Source organism: Macrobrachium nipponense, chromosome 27 (genome assembly GCF_015104395.2).
Source record: "Macrobrachium nipponense isolate FS-2020 chromosome 27, ASM1510439v2, whole genome shotgun sequence".
Taxonomy (NCBI): domain Eukaryota; kingdom Metazoa; phylum Arthropoda; class Malacostraca; order Decapoda; family Palaemonidae; genus Macrobrachium; species Macrobrachium nipponense.
The window spans coordinates 53818318-53829708 of record NC_087216.1 but is presented as its reverse complement, the minus strand read 5'-3'; positions in this window follow the sequence as shown (position 1 = coordinate 53829708).

Here is an 11391-nt window from a genome sequence, read left to right as displayed (position 1 = left end):
AACCTCAACGCAACTTACAGACCATAATTACCTAAGGTCGTTAAATCAGATTCATAATTAACAAAAATAGACAATTAGTAAAAAACAAAATGATTAACTGTATCAGTCAAATTCTGAAACTTTAGGTTCTAAATATAACACGATGAAAACTCTCAATAATCCGCCAATATAAAAAGTTATAACTCAAAATAGGAAGCCAGAATAAAACTGGGGATTGGACAAAACCGCCCACCCCTGTCTCTGAAGTAACTAAACATCAATCAAATAGAGTCCTTAGTATCTCCCCTACAATTAACACTACTCCATTGTGGATTCCTAGATCAATCTGAGATAAAGAAAAACTGAATACCACATAAATAACTTGCAAATAAATCAGAAGCATACTGATCAATTTTCCTGGAATACATTATGAAAGGACATATCTCTGAATCGAATGTTTAAAACACTTGGGTATCAATGTGAGTATGCTTAACCATTTCAGCTGTAAACATAAACACTATTAAAATAAAAACAATGTCAATCCGAACGCGGCCTTTTAGTCAGTGCCCAATGACTCTTCATCTCCCATCATATAATGGAGTAGACCCACGCACTCATGTACGTACAGCTAATAGTCCCACCCATGAAATCTAACTAAACCAGATTGGAAATGTACTTATTTCTGCCCATGTACAAACACCTGCGATCTCCCTGCCCTTGGTCGATATATATTATATGTACTAACTGACATAACATATCAAGTCTCCTAGGTTACACATATCTACAAACATTTCTGCTAATATCACTGAATGTTTATATATACTATATCATTAAGCAAATCCAAATTAATTTATAGGGCAATCACCGGGTTGAAATGGTTTAATTCAAAAGTAGTAGTCTCCTTTTATTTTCTAGAAGGCGTAAAAGATTCAACCCCGCAAAGAAGAATGTGAAGCTGAGAATCTTTTAGGGCAAAAGAAACACTAAAGAAGTTTATCTGGAAAGCGCTAAAACGAACAACATTTCGTCTTGCCCACAGCGGGAAACTGGCTGGAATATTGGGTTATTTGTAGGATTTTTTATTTGGCCGTGTCCGCAGAGGGACTCATGCAGGGTCTCCAAGATTTAATAATGCCAGCGAGTGTCCCAGGAAATCGTGAATACACAGAAGTGAAATTAGAAAGTGCGAATTTAATGACTGGCCTGTATTATCTTGATCACGACCTTCTCCAACTCCCGGAATCTCGAGTGTTGCCCAGTATTTTCATAGCCATATTCTCGACATTGCACTTTTACAGTTGCGTGCTCTGAATGCTATCTCAATTACGTTTTACACAATGTAAAGCACACGCAAATTCCTTTAATTCTACATTGCTTTTTCAGACAATATTTTTGTTTTGTTTCAAGCGGCAAACATGACATTGTACTCACTTTCTCTTTCATGCCGTTGGCCATTTTATGTTAAGCTTTGGCCTTTGAGGAGGTGTTTTAAGAGCACACTTATATTCCTTTCACCTTCATCCTGGAAGAGGCAATTAACGTAAGTAATTACGAACAAATCTCCCGGAATGTCAATGCTGATTTGAAACGAGTATTGGACGTAACCTGTCTCCAATGACACAATCATTGTTTGACTCTGACAGTTCAATAAACTAGTATGCTGTAATGAACTGTCTGCAAATTACCATGCCAGCTGTTACAGCAACATAAAATTGAAAGAATAAATTAAAGCTTTAGAGCAGTTAATGGAAAAGTATTAGACTGACGAGTGTAGCATAATGCAAATGTGTGTACACGCACATACACACACAACACACACACACACACACACACACACACACACACACACACACATATATATATATATATATATATATATATATATATATATATGATAGATATAGATATATATATATATATATATATATATATTATAGATAGATATATCTATATATATATATATATATATATATATCATATATCTATATCTATAATATATATATTATATATATATATATATATATATATATATATATATATATATATATATAATATATATATATATATTATATATATATATAGTGTTTACCCCCGCATTCGCGGGGATGTGTACCAGGCACCCCGTAAATAGTTTGAACCCATAAATAGTTAAAACCACCACAAAAAATGCTTATAACGTCGTATCTTGAAAGTTCAGATACCAAATTTATACCTTCAATAACATCTTACTTCAAATATACCTAAAATTACTAACCTATTGCTGTATTAATCTTTGAGGTTGTATTATTAATATCATTTCAAGGTCATATTACACATTTTACCATAAAAAAATATATATGTATGCCTACAGCCATTAACAGTAAGACAGAGAGAGATATAGAGAGAGACCATTGTATGGCAACATCATATATCTGACCATCAAGAGGGAAATTATGAACTATTTCTGAGACATAGAGAGAGAGAGAGAGAAAATAACTCCTTCCCCTCCCAATTCATATATATAAGTGTCATTTACTCACCCGCCCTCCTTCCTCCAAGTGGTTAAAAAGACTGGGAATCGCCATTTTTTACTAATCTTATTAATATTTGAAAATTGGTTATAAGGTAAATAATCTATTTATACTACAAAACAAATAAACCTTACCAGTTAGAGAGAGAGAGAGAGAGAGAGAGAGAGAGAGAGAGAGAGAGAGAGAAATGTTATTGTTATTGTTGAATCTCATTACACTTAATATTATTTGAAAATGGTGCTGTATATTTTTATTTTTCCATAAAATGTAGTAATGTCCTTAAAGATATACTGTATACATACCCTTCCAGCCCAGATAACGAGAGTTACCACTATGACATAGTATCTCTTGTGGCAAGAGAGAGAGTGAGAGAGAGAGAGAGAGAGGAGAGAGAGAGGAGAGAGAGAGAGAGAGTTAACCCTATTTATTAGTGAAATGGATAGATTATTGTAATTCCTTAAAATACTATCACATGAATTTTTAAATTAATTATTATTATTATGTGAAAATATTAATAAACATATACACGTGTACCATAGAAATTCTCTTATCTCAGTAACAGAGAGAGAGAGAGAGAAAGAGAGAGAGAGAGAATTGCATGATCTAGAGTGGGCAACACAACCTAGTTGGCAACTTTCACCCCCTCCTGTCGCATTACTTGATATATTTTGACAGCTGTTGGACCGCAGCCATCTCAGCTTGGCTACCTGGAGTTCAAAGACAAGGTGGGGGTTAGAAAAGATTTTCTTTCATTCTCACTAATTTTTTTTATTTATAAACTAAAATCTTGCTAATTCACTTTACTATTTTCTTAAATAAATGGATATTATTGCGTTCACATTAATATTGATGTTTACTTATCATTAATAAAACATACATCTCTGTAAGAGAGAGAGAGAGAGAGAGAGAGAGAGAGAGAAATGGAAAGACTATAGTAGAATTCAGTGAAATACTTTCACATATAATTTTTGTAATTACAGTTGTTGTTATTATTATTTTTTTTTTTTTTTTTTGTGCTCTACCACAGTCCTCCAATTCGACTGGGTGGTATTTATATGTGGGGTTCCGGGTTGCATTCCTGCCTCCTTAGGAGTCCATCACTTTTTCTTACTATGTGCCGTTTCTAGATCACACTCTTCTGCATGAGTCCTGGAGCTACTTCAGCCTCTAGTTTTTTTTTCTAGATTCCTTTTCAGGGATCTTGGGATCGTGCCTAGTGCTCCTATGATTATGGGTTCGATTTACACTGGCATATCCCATATCCTTCTTATTTCTATTTTCAGATCTTGATACTTATCCATCCTTTTTTCCCTCTCTTTCTCTCAACTCTGGTGTCCCATGGTATTGCGACATCAATGAGTGATACTTTCTTCTTGACTTTGTCAATCAACGTCAAGTCTGGTCTGTTTGCACGTATCACCCTATCCGTTCTGATACCATAGTCCCCAGAGGATCTTTGCCTGATCGTTTTCTATCACTCCTTCAGGTTGGTGCTCGTACCACTTATTACTGCAAGGTAGCTGATGTTTCTTGCACAGGCTCCAGTGGAGGGCTTTTGCCACAGAATCATGCCTCTTTTTGTACTGGTTCTGTGCAAGTGCCGGGCATTCACTTGCTATGTGGTTTATGGTTTCATTTTTCGTATTGCACTTCCTACATATGGGAGAGATGTTATTTCCGTCTATCGTTCTTTGAAACATATCTGGTTCTTAGGGCCTGATCTTGTGCCGCTGTTATCATTCCTTCAGTTTCCTTCTTTAGCTCTCCCCTCTGTAGCCATTGCCAATTGTCATCGCTGGCTAGTTTCTTTAGTCTGTCCCATGTATTGTCCGTGCATTGGTTTGTTGTGCCAGTCCTCTGTTCTGTCTGTCTTTCTCCTGTCTCTGTATATTTCTGGGTCTTCGTCTACTTTATTAGTCCTTCTTCCCATGCACTCTTTAGCCACTCGTCTTCACTGTTTTCAGATATTGCCCCAGTGCTCTGTTTTCTATGTTGACGCAGTCCTCTATACTTAGTAGTCCTCTCCCTCCTTCCTTTCGTGTTATGTATAGTCTGTCCTTATTTGCTCTTGGGTGTAGTGCTTTGTGTATTGTCATATGTTTTCCTGGTTTTTACTGATCTATGCTGCAGAGTTCTGCCTTCGTCCATTCCCTATTCCTGCACTGTATCTGATTCTGGCACTGCCCATGTGTTTTATGGCTTTTATCATATTTCCGGCGTTTGAGTTTGACTTGAGTATCGCCTTGAGTCTCTGCATATATTCTTTCCTGATCGTGTCCTTCATCTCTTGGTGTTTTATATCCCCTCCTTCCATTATTCCCAGGTATTTGTATCCTGTCCTCATCTATGTGTTTGATGTTGCTCCCATCTGGTAGCTTTATCCCTTCAGTTCTCGTTACTTTGCCTTTTTGTAGTTGACTAAGGCGCATTTTTTCTATTCCAAACTCCATCCTGATGTCTCCAAATACAATCCTTACAGTCTGGATTAGGGTATCTATTTCTTGATGTCTTACCATACAGCTTGATGTCGTCAATGAACATCAGATGGTTGATTCTGTTGCTCTTTTCTTGAGTTGGTACCCGGCATCCATCTTCTGTAGTACTTTTGTCATGGGAATCATGGCTACTACGAAGAGTAGTGGGGACAGTGAGTCGCCCTGGAAGATCCCTCTCCTGATATCACCTCTGCTAGTCTTATTCCAGAGCTTGTAAGTATTGTATTCCAGTTGCGCATTGTATTTTTTGAGGAAGCTGATGGTGTTTTCCTCTGCCCCATATATTTTCAGGCATTCTATTAGCCACGTTGTGTGGTATCTATCGAGGCTTTCTTATAGTCTATCCATGCCATGCTTAGGTTGGTTTTCCTTCTCCTACTGTTCTTCATTACCATTTTGTCTATCAGGAGCTGGTCTTTTGTGCCCCTACACTTCCTTCTGCAGCCTTTCTGTTGGTGGGGGATGGTGTTTGTCTCCTCTAGGTAGTTCTATAGCCTTTCACTGATGATACCTGTTAGTAACTTCCATATTATTGGTAGGCAGGTGATAGGCCTGTAGTTACTAGCTATATTTCCCTTACTCTTGTCTTTTTGTACTAAGGATGTTTCTACCTGTGGTCATCCATTTGGGTGCTTGGTGATTTGAGATACAATGCTGGAGTTGTTCTGCTATTCGTGGGTGTAGGGCCTTGAAGTTTTTGAGCCAGTATCCATGGACTTCATCGGGACCTGGGCTTTCCAGTTTGGCATTTTCTTTAGTTGGTGTCTGACTGTGTCTGTCGTGATCTCTGTGAATCTTTGTTTATTCTCCCTGTTTCTTCTTCTTGACTTCCTGTAGCCATGTTCATGTTTGTTGTGTGATACCGGATTGCTCCATATGTTTTCCCAGAGTCTCTTACTTGGTTCGGCTTCAGGAATTTCGGGGTGGGTGTTGTCCTTCCCCTCTTAGTTGGCTGTATAGTCTTTTTTGGTTAGTCCGAATAGTTTGATTCTGTGGTTATAATAATAATAATAATAATTATTAGTTATTTATTATTATTATTATCATTATTATTATTATTATTCGGAAATATTAAAAATATATTATACATACGTGTACTATAAAAATCTCTCATCTCAGTAAAGAGAAAGAGAGAGAGAGAACACTTCCCACTCCTGTTACATTAATTGATTTATAAAAACAGCTTAGTACCTGGAGTTAGAGACAGAAGACTGGGATATTTTTCCTCCTTCATTCTTACATAATTTTTTTTAGATTTATAAACTAAAATCTTACTAATTCAATGCAGTAGTTTCTTTCATGAATTGATTGCTCTTTAAAGACATTAATGTTAATATTTGGAAATTATTAAATCATTTATTTAACATACATCTCTGTAAGAGAGGGGGAATTATTGTGGTTATTAGTGATATCATTTGATCTTATTAAACTTACTAATACAGTATTTATCAATATTAATATATGAGTTAGAAATCATTTTTGTATCAGAAAATAACATCAAAATAGAAAAATTAGTGACTATTTATCGTTTGAAAAACCTGCGAATAGGCGAATCCCCGCAAATAATTGGTAGATATGATCCAGAGAAAAATCCACGAATCCGTGAGTCCGCAAACCTGGAGAACGGGAATAGGGCAAGCCATAGATATATATATATATAGATATATTAATAATATATATCTATATATATATATATATCATATATATAGATATATATAGTATATATATATATATACTATATATATATATCTAATATTATATATATATATATATATATATATATATATGCAGTTGGCCCCCCATATTCGCGTTCTCCGGATTCGCGGACTCCACGGATTCGTGGATTTTCTCTGGATCATATCTACCAATTATTTGTGTGGGATTCGCCTATTCACAGGTTTTTCCAACGAAAAATAATCACTAATTACTGTATTTTGATGTTTTTTTTCTTGATACAAAAATATTTTTACTAATATATATATATATAATATATAATATATATATATATATATATATAATATATATATATATATATATAATATATAATATATATATATATATATATGACTGGTAAAAATGTTCTGTTACAACAGATTCCATCTAGTAAAAGGAGCCCATAAAAAACACCAAAATATAGAAAGAAAAGTACTATATTTCAGAGACTGCTGTCTCCCTCTTCAGGTATATGAATGAGAAAAGCTTACAGAAAAGGTGGTATTTATACCAAGAGATCCATCCACAGGTAAGCCAATTTAGGTCACCCGCTGATAATCTGCCTTTAACCTTCTTAAGCGTTGGTTGAAAGAAAATCTTGTTGATCACATCTAAATCCCATGCTCCTTTTGAGATGTTCATTACCTGCCTCTCTTTAATTAAGGTCATTTCCATCATTTGACTCTTGTACCGGCAGTTAATGCTATAAATTATATGTGACAAATTCCAGTTTATTCTATGGTTATGTTCATTTATATGGCTGAAAATAGCTGAGATCTGTTGTCCATACCTAACTGACCATTTCTGTTGTATTAATCTCTGGGGAAGTGATTTTCCTGTAAATCCAATGTAAGATTGGTCAAAGTCCTGGCATGGGATATCGTACACCCATGTGCCCTTGGGGGATGTCTTTTGTTGGACTTTAATCAGGGATTTTGCTAAGGTGTTTGGGTAAGTTAATGCAAAAGGGTTAGATTTTCTGAGGGTCTGAGTCACCGTCTTAATCCTGTCCGGGTGAAGAATTTTTATTTTATTGCTGGGTGTCTCTCTGGTCTTGTCTTGAGGAGATTTTGGGTTATAAAGCGAAACTTTTCTAAAACTCAAGGTATGATAGTAAGTTGATCCAAAACACATTTGCCTTTGCTTCCTGATTTACGTTTCAATGGCACGGTAGCAGATGTAATGATTCTTAACATTTAAGGCATAACTTTCAATATAAATTGACTTTTGAGAAGTGTAAGCTCAATAGTGCTTCCACTGTTCATAAAAAAAATTGGTGTATTGCGGAAATGGTTTAGGAGTCTTCGTGATGGAGCTTTTAGACCTAAGTGTTTTACCTCTATTCTTCTTACTTTTTGGGAGTATTGTTTTTTATTGTGGTCTTCCCATGCTGCTACTCACCTGAAATAGAGTCATGTCATTAATAACGTTTAATTTTTCCGGATCTTAATACTGATTTGTGAAAGGGACGTAAAGTGAGGTCATCCACATTACCTGCACGAAATCTACTACAACGGCAAACATCCTGTATTCTCTTTCTACCTGAACTAGCTGTTTTTGCTCACAGCATCAGGTATGCTATTGTTGCCAGCTGTGTATGTTTTTTTTATTTGTATTAGGTTTAATGAAACTAAAATCTTGAGTGATTCAATTAATGTGGTTGTGGAATCTTCTGATCTCCAAATATTCAAACGAGGAGCAAAATTATTCTAGTTCTTTGCTAGCGTCTCATGAATTCAGGCCTATCAGTTTTATTTTCTATCCCATAAATATATTTACTTACAACCTTTTCCAATGATATCTATCTCTGAAGACTGATTTCTCTGGAGTTCTCTTTGCTATATAGTCAGTCTGTTGACTGTCTGTAAGGATGCCAAAGATTTACAGAAAGAAAGAAAGAAACTAAAAAAGAAAGCAACAGCAACCATATATACTTTTGAGGGAATCTTGATTTGAAAATATTGTCTTTAATTTTTAAAATGAAATGATGAAAGATGATAAGTCTACTCTCCCATATTTCTGTCTTTCGTTGATGGGAAGAAAGTTAAATATTATCAATTGGAAAACATTAGATTATTGTTAAACAGATAAGAATAAACCAGCAAAACATTAGCCTGACCTAAACAAACAAGTGGTATTTACTTAAAGATTGTTGGATTCCAATTAACTCTGTAATATGTTAAAGAAAATAATTTTGGTTTACGCTGAAGAAGACAGAATGTAACGGTTTTATTTAAGCATGTTTTAATATATAGCTGAGACATATTTTTCGTAGATCGTATATTATCCTTTACTGAAAATTACCCTAGAGCAAGTGAAAACGAGAGGGAACTTAAAGATGTAACTTTCTTTCAGGAAACGAAATTTGTCCCATCAAATAATTGCTGTTAGGTTTCGTTCAATAAAATATAATGCCCTTTGCTTTTTATAAACATTTTTCACCAAATAAAACTATACCAATGTTATCCCGAAGTAAGAACGGACAAATATTCGCTCCATTGCGAAATAGAGAAAAAATTGTGTTAACTCTTAGCTATAATTATCTTCTTCCCAGCTGGTTCCCATTTTTATATGGGGTCACCATTTTGGATGAGTCATTTCCATCTACTTATATCCTGCACTTCTACCTCATCAATTCCCTTCTCATGTAAATCTCCTCTCATACCGTCCTTCCATCTCTTTCTTGGTCTCCCTCTTCTTCTTCTGCCTTAAACCTCTATCCCCATAGTATGTCCTCCAGCGTGGTCCTCGTCTCTCCTCAACAGGTGCACATACCATCTCAGCCTCCCCTCCTGCACTTTCTTTGATACTTCCACCACCTTAGTCGACCCCCTTATGTAGTCATTTCTGATCCTATCCTCTCCTGTCACCCCATACATCCACCTAAGCATTCTCATTTCTGCCTCATCCATCTCCTCTCTGTCTTTCTCATGCTTGCTGTTTCCGTACCATACAACATTGCTGTTCTTACCACCATCTTGTGAAATTTTCCTTTTAACCACAGTGGTACTCTTTTGTCACAAACAACTCCAGAGGCCGCTCTCCAGTTGTTTCAGCCTGCCTATACCCAATGATTCACTTCTTCCATACTTCCTCCAGCATTGGTATAGGCTCCCCCCTTACCATTATACTTAACCTACAAACCACAATATATTCACTGATTTATAGATGACCTTCTGTACATAATCTAACCCTTAGCTTAACATATTTATACCTTACAAAAACTTATATACAGTGGTACCTCGACATATGAAAGTCCCAGCTTACAAAAAATTCAAGTTAAGAAAGCAAATATGAAGATTTTTTTTGGCTCTACATACGAAAATAGTTCAGGTTACAAAAGATTGCTGCTGTAAAGTCCCGAGATTCGCCCAGACCACCGATAACAATTTTAAAACTTGCGCACCGCCAACTGAGTAGACTCGCCACCATCCTCCCGCTCTCCCATTGGTTCCTGATGCTAGTCACCGCCATAAGATCCTACTCTCCTATTGGTCAGCATCTCTCCCATCGTGCTCTACGCAAAGGCGTCCTTCGCCAACTGCTTCGCACCAGCATTTGTGTGTGCAGGCGGATTTCATTCATTCACATATACGATTTCGTTTATTAACGTAAATTCGTGTTAGTGATTTCGTTGTACTACTTTATCGTGTTGTGTGAGAACTTTAGTACATATACGTACTACATAACCTAATTACGTACAGTATACACAGTCATGGGTCCCAAGAAAGTTGCTGAAGTTCACGGAAAGAAGAGGAAGCATTCTATGGAGATGAAGATGGAGATAATTCAAAAGTATGAAGCTGGCATGCAGTTGAGTGTGATTGCTAAGGAATACGGCCGAAATCCATCGATGATAGGCACCATACTTAAGCAAAAGGAATCCTTCCAATGGCGTGACTATTTTGTCCAACAAGAGGAGCCATGTGCATGACGAGATGAAGAGGCTGCTCTTTGTCTGGATGAAAGACAAAGAAATCACTGACGATACGATAATTGAGACGGCAATCTCCCACAAGGCCTGCGCTATTTTCGGCGATTTGAATGCCCAGGCTGAAGACGACGGAAGAGAAGAGACGTCAGCACCAACCCCAGACTTCAAGGCTTCTCATGGGTGGTTTGAAAAATTATGGAAACGGACTGGCATCCATTCGGTGGTGTGGCATGGGGAGGCAGCCAGCTCAGACACGAAAGCGGCCGAAGCCTTTATTAAGACATTCGACGAGATGATGATCAACGAAGGCTACAGTTCTCAGCAAGTCTTCAACTGTGATGAGACTGGCCTTTTTTGGAAAAAAATGCCTAGTTGGATGTACATCACGGAGGAAGAGAAGAAGCTACCCAGGCATAAGCCTATGAAAGACAGGCTTACGCTCGCACTTTGTTCGAATGCCAGTGGGGATTGCAAGGTGAACCCCCTACTTGTGTATGATTCAGAGACTCCTCGAGCCTTCAAGGCCCACAAAGTGCTAGCGGAGAAGCTTCCAGTGATGTGGAGGGCTAATGCGAAAGCCTGGGTAACGAGACTTTTGTTCACCGAGTGGGTAAATCTGTGTTTCGGCCCGGCAGTGAAGAAATTCTTGGAAGAGAAGCGCCTCCCTCTGAAATGTCTGCTGTTGTTGGACAATGCGCCTGCTTTCCCTCCTGGCTTCGAGGAAGATATCCTAGTGGAGTATTCTTTCATCAAGGTTCTT